Raw genomic sequence first — 13,161 nt, 5'->3', positions numbered from 1 at the left:
ACAGCACTCATTATCTTTCAGCACCTTGCAAAGCCCTTGTGCTGTAACTGCCACTGGAGGAGCGATGCTCCCAGTATCTATGCAGAGCATGAGGCTGTGGTGAAGGGAAGATGCTGGGGGTGCTCGTGTCAGGGCCTCAGGACACGAGGCTTCAGAATTGGGACACACTGTTACGAAACATCGCAGGGCACCAGGTTTTAAGAGCACGCCTTGAGAACTGTCTTTGTGGCAACATGGATTATGTCATTAGAACAAATTAACAAAATACCAAAGGTGAGGGTTAAGGAAATATTAAAGGGTTGATTCACAGTCCTAAGGCTGTCCTTTTAATGTAGAAATTAAGATCATGTTCCTCCAAAAATAAGGAGGCAACACAGTGAGGTTGAGACTAAATGAGGAATTCCAAGCACCTAAAAACTGCAAGCTCTAACTCTCGGAAAGCCACAGACACATTTTAGCCTCCTGCCCCTCGCCTCGCACACAGGCAGATTTCAAACTGATGGAAACCAGAGTAAATCACAGAATTCACTGGGGTGATTGTCAGAGAACAAAGCAGTTGGAGAGAAGCCACAGGAGCCCAACTCCAAACAGGTCTGCTCAGGTTTCTGACGAGCTCACTCACATAGACCACACTTTGCCATCCAACAAAGCTGGTACTAAAGCAGCTCCCCCCCTAGCAAGGTTTCTCCCATCTTATTTCACAAAAGACTTAAACATATTTCCAACAGATGCGTTTTGTACTCCAGTAATTTAGTGATATTTCCTGATGACTGGTTAACACAAAAGCTGGAGCTGGTTGATCCAAAGGCTGCATCTGTTACCCTGCGTCTCACCATCAGGTCAGAATGAATTTCTGACTGCTGAAAGAGAGATCACAGAACAAATAAGTCTCTGTTTTTAAGCCTCAACCTAGGCCTAAATAATTTGCCCATGCAACAAGAATTAGAATGAAGTGATTTGTATTTCCAAGATAGCCTGAAATGGGGGGAGGACATTTTCTTATCAATATTACAGATAGCACATTAAAAAAAAAAAAAAAAAAAAAAAAAAAACTTCCTGATCACTTTCTCAAGCAAGGTCATTCCCTTTCTCATCACCTGTTCTATTTCCTCTTATTTTTATTAACTGCATACAGCAAGATAACCTGAATGGAAGAACTCATTCTCCCTGACACTCACCAGCAACTGCAGACCCAACCTGGTCTAAGGAGCAAGTTCCTCCCTCCACAAAACACAATCAGCTGAGCCTTCCTTACACACAATCCAACAGCACTACGGGAAAGTTGTGTCTTAAGTGGTGAGGCCTTCCTTGCCAAGAACAGATTTCAAGTGTATTGTATTCTGCTCCATTGACAACTATTTTTAAACGAGGGAAAATGCAAACAAACAGGCATCTTGGGATCGTTAGGTCTGGCAGATCTCTGTTTGCTGAGAATCAGAGGTTTTTTCCTAACAGGATTAACACGGTGTAGCATGGTAGCAATTATACACAACCCACTTAGGCACGACACAGGGTAGCTGAAGCAGCCAAGTCCAAGACAAACCACCAGCTCTGCCTCTTCAAGTTGTGCTCAGCAGTGGCCCTGGGGACTACGCATGCACTGAGCACAACAAAAACTGTGGAAAAGAGCAGGATGGCACATGCTAGCTGGGACGTGGCAACAAACCCGTCCCAAAGGCCAGGCTTTGTGCTTTGACAGACAGCTGAACTCCAAAGAACAGCACGCCCAGGTGATTTCACTCAGAGGTTTTAGGCATTATATGTGTGCATGGGACAAAGCCATCCTATGAGTTACCTCTGAAGTAAGGGTTGTATCTTCTCCTGGCTCGTTCTTCATTGCTGTTAGAAGTGGGGTGTGTATAATGAGAACTGCTGTGCCTGGTCTGCAAATTGGCAGCTCTCTCCTGACGGGGCATGTATTTTATCCAATGAATCTTTCAGATGGAGTTTACAGCTCTGCCCTTACAGACATAACCAGCATGATTTAAATGATATTGATTATTTATGTGACATAATATCTTGAAGTAAAATTAATAGACTATAATGCTATCAAAATTTGAATACCAGCTCATGCAAATAATTTCCACTTCAGGGAAAAATATATGTGAAATTATAGCATAACCTGTCCAAACACCAACCCATTTAGATTACTAAACTGTAAAACTTTATTTTCTGTAAGAAGGGAGTCTTACTTTACTAAATATTAATACAGAATTCTGTGTAATACAAGGCTTTGGTTATTCAGAAGATCTCTGCACGGCAAATAAAAATAAGTACTAAAGCCTATAGTGGTAACTGCAGATTAAGGTCAGATCCCAATAGGTGTTCCATATAGAACAATGGAATAGATAGATGTTCTATTGACTGTGATACTGATCCACTCACATAAAGCAGCTTGGACGATCCAGGTTTTAAAATATTAAGGGGAACATTTATTAGCTCAACGTGAATGCGATCCCGCGCTGATATAAAGAGTCCGAATGCAGGACTGATGTGAATTGTGCTTTGGAAGTTCTGGAAATACATCAGTTACGCTGCCCGCTGGCCAACCTAGTTTCCATTCTCTACACTTCACATTTGATGGTTCTAAAATTAAACCCTGCTGATTTTATCACCAATTTCCTCTTCATTTTGCCACGCTAGATGTCAAATGATCTGTATGTCTGACACTGCCCTTTTAATTATTACAACAAAAGCCTGAAGATGATACCATACACACGCACACACCCTTCAAAGGCTCAGTGAAACACAGGCAACGAGAATTCAAAGGTCAATATTTGCATAAATTGTACAAAAGCCAAGAAAGAACAAGATTTATTAAAAATCAAATTCTCTATTAAGTTCTACAATTAGTATTCTTCTAATTTATTGATTTAAATCACAAAATAAGCCTCATGGAGAGTGTTTAGGACTTCATTAAAATTTACTGAGCATATTTGTCAATGCTGTCTGCAGAAAGCTTGTTTATAAAAACCTGCATAAACCCAATTAGACCTCCCCGATACGTTAATGATGTATGATGAAGTCTCTTATTCCCTTCATCCATCTTCAGTTACACATTTACTTAAATAATCAATACCCCAAAATTATGACGCGTCCATAAATGTATGGCCTTGCATCAATGAATTCGTTCACTAAATGTCTTCTAACATGAAGGCAGTAACATTAACCTGGCCACCCACGTTTCATCATACAGCTGTCAGGATTCAAAAGCACTTAAGATGACAGTAGCAGTAAAAAGCCTTGGGACTCTTGTGTCCCAGTATGCCCATTACAGCAACTGGGTACTTTAAATACTGGAGCTGTAGTTGCAGCAGATGAATACAAATGTGCACAACACCATGGACCCAGAGAGACGTTTAAGGCATGGGCAGCAAACAAAAATCAAAGATCTTCCAGAGAAACCAGGAAGGGGATGCAGTGGTAATAAAGATGTGTCTTCCCAATACAGAAATCTCCTTTACCGAGCATTTTACAGTATTATTATGTTTTTTATTCTATTACTGATAATAATAATAAAAAAAATCTGTTTCATATCTGCCGCAGATACTAAGGCAGCCTTCCATATTCTGTTCTGCAGATTTTCAGAAGTACCCTGAACTTAAGGTACCTTCTTTTCTTAGGGATACTTGTTATATAGTAGCCAAACCCGAAGAAATTATGTAAAACACTTGCTTCCACCAAATGCAGATATAAAATAAACAAAGTCATGAATAAAATACAACCCTTAAATGTTTGTAACATAACGTACTTGTATAGTAAAGTGAAAATTACACCTGGCCTTACAGCAGCACCAATAATAGACAAACTACAATTCTGGTTTTGCAAAACGTTCAGCCAAGCAAACCCATGCTTGAGCTTAATTAAATGAACAGAACTTCACAGAGTCATTAAAAATGAACTGTTCCTCATTACACAGCCCCAGGAAGCTGAAGCAGGACTTGAGTTTTGCAGGAATCTTAGCAATAAGCTTCCCTGCCTTCTGCAAGTCGGCAAGGGCAGGCATCAGCTTTACAGCCTACAAGATGTGTCAACACCTGGTACCTAAGGCAGAACAAAACACTTCGAAGTAGTATTTGGAGAAACAATTGGCAGCAGCATACATTATAGCAGAGAGTAAAGCCATCTAATATGAAAGCATGCTGTGCAGTTGACTTGATGACTATATGATCTTGTAGGAAACATTGCCGCTAAGAAAAATGTTTAAAACATATCCACTTGCATTTTAAAGCTCTCTTTAGAAGCTATGTTGTGGGACAATGCTTCTTTTAGAGGCAAATCAAGAATATTACTGCATAGGCAATTCATAAACTAATATAAAGAACCTAAGTCAAATTCAGGGAATTGCTAGGTTGATATCTATTAGTTTTATAAGATTTGGGAACAGGAGAAAATCAAGATGCATAGAAGCTGCCACCAACTACCAGGATGTCATCTTCAGACACACAAAAATCCTCTGTGGATCAGAGGGGGATACAGTACCCATTAAACACTTCCAAACCAGAAATGCCTCAGGTACAATTCTACCTATGATCCACGTAATCTTAACGCATAAATAAGACAAAAAAATCCCTAAGACAACAGCAACACCCCCCCCCCCCCCCCCACTACCTCTCAAAATCACAGAACAGCTCTGAGTAATATGCTCAGTTTTCAGGGACATCCCCTGGGTTCTCCCAACGAGGTTCCTTCCTCCATCCCTTTCACCCAGAGATCCCATCACCTCCGGCTGGATGTTGGCTCCTAGCTGGGGACATCAGCCCCATGGGCAGCAGGACAGGGTGAAGAAAAAGGCAGGCACTGGGCAGCCAGGGGTACCCAAAGACAGGACACCAAAAAACTCTGTGCACGGGGAATTTTGCAATGGACAGGGAAACAGTGAAACTGCAAAGACATTTAACTTGAAGAGCAATTATAAGGGGGAGCTTTTTGCACTTGCCAGAAGTTAGTTTCAGCTTATCTGCAGAGGGAAGATAAGCACACAGACCACGATTGTTTCCTAAGATTTAGTGCTACTCAAGAAAATCTCAAGATCAACCCACTGCAATACTAATATACACAACAGCTGACCACAAGATAAGGCTTCTTCCTGCACTCTTCACAAAAATGTAAAAGTTACCAATGTTTTAACATTAACAAGACCAATTCCTCGAGACAGCAATGTTTTGAAGTGGATTCTGGTGGACGTGCTGGTGAGTAAAGGGCAAAACAGAAACCTGACATGAGCTAAAAGTTGAAAGAAGAAACTTCCTCCAATTCATGCTAACACATGAAAAATGTTTTGTTTAATTAAGAACTAAAATAATGCATTTATCACACATTCTGGGGAAGCTAAATCGCTATTAATTTTAAATGAAAATGAGGAGTGAAATGTTTGTGCTTTAGAAACAGTGACATAGAGAACCACTGAACACAGGGAAGTTCAGTGCTCTTCAAAAGGAGAATGTCTACCCTCTGTCCATACCCTGCAGCATGTACTTTTCCCCACACTGAATAGAAAAATAACGAAGCAAAATATCTGATCCAATCTGAGTTACTATTTAATTTTTAACATATACCAAGTAGACATGCTCATGTACATTATTAGTGCCTTTGAAATGCAAGCATAAGGAAGGCTAATTTCTAAACAGACTTATGTAGGTTTATAACTTGACAACTGTTAATTAAATTGTTATCAATATTCACTATTCATTACTCTATCATATTAAGGATCACTTGGAGGAAAATAGTTTTCAGAAATATTATCTCCATAAAATTTTGCTGCAGACTAAAAATTGTGACTTCTAATGCAATCAGAAGCCTCATTTATCTACATGCAAATGTTTACAAGATATACAATAATTAATAGCTTTATATAATTCTTTTGATTAAAACCAAAGAAAAGAGGAGTGATGGCTGCAACACAACTTCAAAATTACAATTCTGGTGTTTTGAAGATGGGTAATTTTCTTAACAGAAAGCAAGAAAAATTAAGAAAACCTAATTATTACATGAGGTAAATGAATGGGTGACACAAGCTGAGTTGACCATTGCCCTTTCATAGCCACCCTTCTGACAGGGTCAACAGTCTATAAAAGTGACTGTAAATAATGAGAAAGTATTCATGTAAATCAAATTATAACTAAAAGACCGAAGTAAATAAGACTGAAACCCACCGAGAGATACATGTGCATGGGTTAGGCTGCCTGGCTCACAAGGTGATTGTTACGAATGGCATTCATGGAAGGCAATATTCACAAAAAGCTGTGACTGACAGGTTAACAGCCGATAACCACCTCCCAGGCACTCTAGAGCCCTACACATCCTCATCATACAGCACTCCGACTTGCAGCATCTACAGGAACTACAAACACATAAAGGTGGCTCCTGTTACCCCCTATACACAAGTCATTTCTCAGACTTCTATGCCTTCTACTGCAGAAGTAAAAGCTGGGGAACAGAGCCTGAAGTATTAATTAAATAACTTATTATTTTCACCCTTCACCTTGAAGGGAAACAATCCCCTCCAGACACACACACACAAAATAAAAATAAATAAATAATTCTCAATGCATCTCAAGAGGGAAATCTGTTTTCTTCATCTTTCTGCAACTCTCTTTCCAACATTTCATTAAATTCTGCTCATGGCATAAGTCATTTACATTTGCAAAAATCTTGTATAAAATTAACACCATATGTGGCTGCGTAGCAGCAGTTGATGTGTAGTATTACACTCAAACACGAGGGAAAATAAAGAATATGCCAAACTTTATCTTCCCCAGGTCTCAAACTGGTTTATCTGTCAACTCTGAATGAGCTATCACTCCCACTTGTTTAATTAGAAGCTGAAGAGCTTCACAGAACTGCATCCAGGGCACTGGAACAGTCAGTTTCTTTTAACTGGAACACACTGCTGGGATATCGAACAGATTCAAGTAAACAAACCAAAACTTCACATGTCAGAAGTGTGGGAAGGGTGAAGATGTTTCTGCCCTTGAAATGTAATACAAGAGGGAAAAAAAATTAAACAAAAAACTTTTGCTAGATAAAATGTAATTATGTTCCAGTTTTGACGAGAACAATATCAAGCAATTTTCCAGGAAAACAAGAAAAAGTAGTACAATGGCACATTTCTCTCCTTTATTGTCATGGTCTACATTGAATGAATTGTAGATCGCACACCTATTTTTATTTGATGCATAGATTTATTATTTTTGTGTGTGACATGCATGATTGCAGTAACAGGGAATATTCCCTCTTCTGAGGCAGGTGCCCTACAGACCTTTTTCTATAGCAGCAATGCTCAGAAGCAACAAAACCCCTTCCCTGCACAAAAAACTGCCAGAAGAGTAATGTATACATCTCCATTAATTAGCAATTAATGCTCCAACAGGAGCAGTTTTGTAGAGGAAAACGCTGCTAGAGCACCCACACCACCCATGTTCCAGGAGTGTTACAGTGGATTAGCCGCAGTGTGGTCCAGGAGACCTTTTAGCACCTGGAAGGCATTAAACATGCTCCTAAAACACACCTTTCTCTTTAGTTTCCCCAAAAAGTGCTCTGAGCCACCCAGTGCTACCAGCTATGGGGCACAGTCAGCAGGGATGACTGGGATGCACCTTTCCAAGCAGCTTTCCTGGCTCAAACCAGCACTCCTTCTGTACCCACACTCATCGGGACTCAGGAGTTTTATCTACATCTGTCACGGCTGTTCCCACTAAAAACTCGGAACATGAGTAATTTTTCCAAGATCTGTCAGAGTTCAACAGGAACAGAATCGCGACTTACACTCAGGCAATTAACAGGCCCATGTTTCCTCACAATATGGGACATATGTTGCAAGGGGAAGGAAAGGGACAGCTGAAGGAGGGGAAGAAAAGATAAATAAAAGCTGACAAGACAAACGCATAACAAGCATCAGATCACCACGCTTGTAATCTGCATGTCAGATTAAGTGCAGATCATTAAAATTATTGTCCTTTGAGAAGGAGCCCACAGATTAGACTGAGGGAAGAAGGCCAATGGGAAGGACAAAGCTCGCCAGAGGAATGATGGAAATGATCTGTGTACAAACACAGTTTTTGCTCCCAGTTTGGTTGTTGTTTTTGGTTTTCTTTTGTTGTTTTGCTCTTGGGTTCCATTATTGAACAGATACCTCCAAGTTAAATGCATGAAAATATATTAAAAAGTCAGCTGCTTTAAGTATATCTATATTAAGTCTCCCTCTCCGAAGAATTCATGTTGACCTTTAAGCTATGCAGAAAGTATCAGCAGCCACGGACTCGCAACAACTTCCATGGAATTCATTTCTCAGTCTCAGGCTTATAGAAACCTTAGATAATGTAAACTGTAGGCACATGAGTAATTACTACAAAGAGCACACAGCAAAACACACACATTGTTCAAACTGCAGTCAGTAATACCCGCTCTTACCATAGAAATGATAATGATACCAGAGAAACAGCTCTGGCACAGAGGGGGGAACTTTGTAGCTTATCCACCCTCAGCAAAAACATTTCCAAGTAAGGAAGATAGAAAACATTTGTATGGGAAGTAGCACAGCAATGTAACGCATTTTTCTTTATTAACTTTTCTTTTGTTGTTGCAAAGAAAACAATGTAGTGAAATGAACAAGAAACTGTTGGGGGAACACAAATAACAGGATGGGAAACTAAGAACTAACCCTTGATCTATCCACAATAAAGAATTAATTGTGCTGCTTCCCCTGCAAGCCTGCTATAACAGAACTGAGAATTAATAAAAACCGTACATGTAAACCAGGTCACAGGTGTTCAGGTTTCATTGCTGTAAGTCTTCCGACCACAGATATGGCATTAAAAATGAGTTCTGGACACGCACCCCACAAGATCTTTAATACAACATTTTGAATGAAAACAGATTTTAAAAGAAGGAGGCACCAGTGGGTTCTTTGGTCTTTTCTATCTCTATTGAAGTAGTTACAATGGATGTTTAACTAGCCCAGCACCAGTTGCATGAGGAAATGCACCTAGCATGATACAAGCTGTCTCAAAAAGCTTGCCATGGCTACTTCAGTTAAAATCCAACTTTCATAAAGAGATATTCTGAAAATAAATAGAAAGAATTAAGAGAACAAAATTGGAAAGAGCAATAGTTACGCAGATTAGCTAAATATAATCAGCTGCTTCAACTGATTTCTCTAATTTCTATTTACATAAATTAGAAAATGCATGTGAAACTCTTCCTTGGCCAATTATTATCCTCAAGCCAAATGTACTTCCGAGCTGGACTACAGCAGAACACTGCACTTCAGTAGATGCTGCAGAAATCACATGAGAAGGGGAAATTGTGCAGTTAATGACTACAAATCTTGAATGTTTGGGAGAGGATTAACAGCAGGCCCTTGAGCAGGAGCAGGAGTTCATTACATTTGTATTACTGCAACTAAATATATTTTCATCTCAAGAAACTTGCTGGGCCTTCAGTTCCAAACTTAAATCAGCCTCAGAACATATGTGAATACATGTTCTTCTACATGCCTTCTTCAAATCCTAGTGAATCATTATTAGCTGTGCTCTGCTCATTGAAAAAAAAAAGATACAAAAACAATACAAAAGCAAAACCAAAAAACCCACAAAATATTCTTAGAAATCAAACCAAAAAGAACAAATATAGATTCTACTCAGAATGTAGCAATGAATATTGAAACTAAAATGAAGCCAAAATTTAACTTAAAAGCTGCTTAATTTAAAGTCTGATTTCTTACAAGAGGAACGATCGTACTGTGGCAGACTCAGAAAAATGTTTTAGATGATTCCATTTTTCACATTTCCATTGCAGTGTTTCCTGGTGCACGTTAGAAGAAAGCTTTCAGTGCCCCTGACAGCTTGCTGTTCTGCTTGACAACTTAAGAAATCCAAACAAAGCCATAACTCTCTCAAAGAGTCTTACCTTCATGTTTTCACTACCACAAAGACAATCAACAGAAAAACAAACCAACAGAAAAACAAACCAGCAGAACACGAGCTCTTGTTTCAAAAGCACAGTATTTTAGAACAGTTTATGTTTGTATAAACAGACAGTAAAGCACAAATTTCAACAACCAGCAACAACAGCAGAATGCATCCTACAAATAGGAGTAAGGAAGAAAATTATACCTAGGAAAAAGTTAATCCAGCTCTTTCAAGCTCATTTTTGAATTCACACCTTACCAGAGATGGGCTCTGAACTTCTCCACTGATACTTCTTGACTCCAAGCCCTCTCTGTGACAAATTTCCTATCATATCAAAACACAACAGAATTCTGCAGCCTCCCCATGAAATAACATACTGCAACTTAGTTGTACACCCAAGTAGCAACTCTGAATGTCTATTTGCTGTTATATACAGTAGTTACATTAGAGAACTCACATTAAGGAAGAAAAACTACTTAGGACCTGGACTGTCTCTTGCTAAGCAATTGCATGGTAATAATGCAATTGTATCCTGAACCTCTGCTACATTAAGGGCATTAAAAGCCATACCAAAATTGAATTCGCTGTCCTTCGCTAATTTATGGGGATCCCGTAATAATATATATAAAAAAAAAGTTTTGAAAAGCTTTTTAACATAATAAATGGAAATTTTTCTCTTTGACTCCAAAGGACGCATTTAAAGGTTCTTGCTTAATGCTGAAGCTGAATGCTACATCAGAAATACAGGCATGGAAATCAGAAAATATAAAAGGATTACATACAACTGAAAGCATGTTCCAAGGCTCAAAGCAAGCCCAAATGAAAAAGTATTAATGGCTAAAAAAATATCATTAAGGTAAAACACTAAATTTCAACTTTTATATATATATATATATATATATAAAGTCATTTTATTCTGAGGGTGTGGTTTCAAAATAACATGTGAAATGCATTGACATTTTTTTTTAAATAAAGTTTTAAAATATCTAAAAGCATACCGTGTTAGCTACAACATTTAATAATGCATAAGCACTAAGTTAGGAGTTTCAAATCATGAACTGCTGGCACAAATATTTGTAAAATAACTGCAGTTTCCTAAGAGTATGGTGTGGCCTCCCCTCAAGCACAGTGTGGATACAAAAAGGATTTGGAGATGCTTGGATGCATCCAGAGGAGGACGACGAAGCCAGTGAGGGGCTGGAAGGCACGTCCTGAGAGGAGAGGCCGAGGGCTCTCGGCTTGTCTGGGCTGGAGGCCAGGAGGCTGAGAGGAGGCCTCACTGCTCCCTGCAATCCCCGTAGGTCCCTTCCAACTGAACTACTCTGTTCTAGAAGAGTCGAGTATCACTTAATTTCAGGGCATTATAATTACAGACCTTTCCTCTTCCCTTTGGTAACAAAGGCAGAGGAACGTAAAGCAACTTTGGAAATAATAAAACCACCCACCTCTGAAACCTGCCTGGTGTCAGGTTTCTGTCTAGCGGGAGATTTAACAACAGTCTTGAAAACAGAGCTAGAACAGCTTCTTACAGTGGAAACTCTGACAAACCAAGGACTTCAGCTATACCATGAGCTGTCACTGTAATATTTTTTTCCTTTCCCTCATGTCATACTGAAATTTCCATTATGTTCTTCATTTGCCATTCTCTTCTGTAAAGGTAGCAAAATAAAAAGCTATTTTTGTTTGTTTGTTTTGTTTTGCAACCTACCTTCTAGTTTCACACAGGTTTATTTAATTCTTCACATGCTCACTGACTTCTATCGTTACATTTGTCCTTTCAGCTTTAGCTGGTGACTTGCTAACTGAAGCTCCAGAAAACTGAAGAGAACGTTTGATTCAGCTGTCTATCCTGGAAGTTTTATTTTGTTTGATTTTCAAGATTATCATCCCAAGAGCACAAATGCTCTTTGATTATAATCAAGTATAATGAATGAGAATTTCAGAAAAACAAACTAAAGAACCCAAACCACCACTTCCTGAACTTATTAGTTAAAACATTTGCTGAACTTATCAGTGCAACACCAATAACTTGCCACAAATTATCATGAAACTTGGAATTAAAACCAACCATATTTCTTACAGTTTTTGACTGTGTAAGAATACAGAAAAAAAACACTGGAGTGCAACACTCCCTATTAAAGAGAAACTGCAGAAAAGTTTACTCTCAAAGACAGAAGTCAGGTTAGAACTTATTTAGTTCGCTGAAAAGCATCACTTCTGAAGCATTGAAAATGATAGTAATTCATTTTTAAAAAAAAAAAAAAGGCAGCTCTATTGCTTTCATTCCTGCTTATGTTTATGTATGGCATTTGAAGGGAAGATGGGACAACTAAAATTTTTAGCTAGCTTCACAAAGATTAGTTATTATCAGAGAAAAACTATTCCTCCATTGCTACAATGATGGAAGGAATTCTAGCCACAGAGAACCAAATTCTGGAAAGAAATTGCCACACTAAATCTGGCAGGGGACTGCACCCACCATGAGGTACTAGCTGCCTGATGAGAAGAGGGAAGAAAGTCAGCACTGTGTGAATTACAAATCATAAGAAAGGTAACTATGTAATTTAAGCGCAGCTCCAACTATTTTCTATATACCAACGGAAATCTCTAATGAACATCTAAATAATTCCTTAGCAAGAAACCACTCAGCCATCCTGAATGGGATTCAGCAGGAAATGCAGCTCCATTATAACGGAGGACCAGAGACTGACCCATATAGCACTGCTCTGAAGTGGTGAGTAGCAGAAAACTGCAGGATATTCACAGAATTTCATAGTAAGATCTTGGAACGGGGACAAAATTGCATGCAAGATTCATGGTAAAACTGTGGTTGCATTCCTACCATGCCTTAACAAGGCACGCAGCATTTTCACTGTATGTATTAGCCATGCCCCACAGTCGCTCTGCAAGTCTCTACTTGAAGAAAGAAAAATATATTGCAACATCTTTGAAAGGCATCTCATCTACATTCAGTTTCACAAAGGCTTAACTTCAGGAAGTACCAACTAACATAAATTTTCACAAAAATACCACAGAATCCGTAATTTCACCAACTAATAAGTAAACACAGCATTCAGGATAGTCCAATACACTCTAAAGCATTAGCAAGTGACCATTAAAACATGTAATGAAGGAAACAAGCAAAAGGTGAGCTAATGCATACACAAGGTACACCTGCAGGAGAAGTGGGAGGGAAGAAGGAGAAGGTGGGGGAAGAGAAGGGACAGCAAAAAGCCTCATCAGTACGCAT

At 38.9% G+C, this 13,161-nt stretch overlaps 1 protein-coding gene across 2 annotated transcripts in view; it reads right to left on the bottom strand.

Moving 5' to 3' along the window:
- PRKCA (protein kinase C alpha) overlaps positions 1–13,161 on the bottom strand; it is a 148,602-nt gene that overhangs the window by 131,623 nt on the left and 3,818 nt on the right. The gene's annotated exons all lie outside the window — the stretch shown is intronic.

The sequence above is a fragment of the Netta rufina genome (genome assembly GCF_964035555.1).
Source record: "Netta rufina genome assembly, chromosome: 19".
Classification (NCBI taxonomy): domain Eukaryota; kingdom Metazoa; phylum Chordata; class Aves; order Anseriformes; family Anatidae; genus Netta; species Netta rufina.
This window is presented reverse-complemented; position numbering and strand designations above follow the sequence as displayed.